At 28.9% G+C, this 788-nt stretch overlaps 2 non-coding genes across 2 annotated transcripts; both read left to right on the forward strand.

Moving 5' to 3' along the window:
- The first annotated feature begins 87 nt into the window (after positions 1 to 87).
- Positions 88 to 177, forward strand: LOC112094881. Its single transcript, XR_002903708.1, has one exon. It is a non-coding gene; the product is annotated as a small nucleolar RNA snoR14 (small nucleolar RNA).
- A 94-nt stretch (positions 178 to 271) lies between these two features.
- Positions 272 to 365, forward strand: LOC112094880. Its single transcript, XR_002903707.1, has one exon. It is a non-coding gene; the product is annotated as a small nucleolar RNA Z101 (small nucleolar RNA).
- The last annotated feature ends 423 nt before the right edge of the window (positions 366 to 788 follow it).

Genomic DNA, 788 nt, shown 5'->3' on the forward strand with positions numbered 1-788 from the left:
TTTTTTTTTTTTTTTTTTTTTTTTTTTTTTTTTTTTTTTTTTTGGTTCAAAATTTCATTTTTTTTTTGTGGTAGAAATTTTGGTAAGGCGAGGTGACGATAGAAATTCATGTCTGTCAATCCACTGAACTGTGAAAACAGTGTGATGTTACCATGAATCCCGACAGGTTCTGATCGCTTTCTCTCCATTCTCCGATTCAATTATTTTTCGGTTATTTTAATGTAATTTTTTGGTTTTTTTTAATGATGTTATTTTTATTTTATTTTTTTAAGTTGGGCATATGATGAATCTGGTTTGTACAAATGGGTAATTTGCGTCTGAATTTATCATTGATGCTATATCACCTTGGAGACCTGATGCCCTTTCTGTTTTATTCCACAAATTTACAGATTCTTATTGTTGAGAATTAATTTTGCTTTTTTGACAATTGAAAATGATTAACTATTATTTTCCATTTTTTATACAAATTTTAAAATAGTCGTCGAATTTTTGTTCTCTTTAGCATCTTTATTTTAGGGTTGAATGTCTGCAGTCCTTCTTTAGTCACCCTTTTGGAAAATTAGACATCAATAATTATCAGGAGTCATATATGACAAAGTTCATAACAAGTATAATAAATCATATTTAACTGTCTTTTGGCTAACGAAGAGTTTATAAACACTTTTATTATCAGTCGACTGATGTCAATATGGATCAAAGCTGATACAGTGTGGGATTTCCTTGAATTTTGTTGAAGTAAGAGTGAACATGTTTAGCTTGACATAAAGCATGTATAGGGTTAAGCTTGA

The sequence above is a fragment of the Morus notabilis genome, unplaced genomic scaffold (assembly GCF_000414095.1).
Source record: "Morus notabilis unplaced genomic scaffold, ASM41409v2 C11313958, whole genome shotgun sequence".
Taxonomy (NCBI): Eukaryota; Viridiplantae; Streptophyta; class Magnoliopsida; order Rosales; family Moraceae; genus Morus; species Morus notabilis.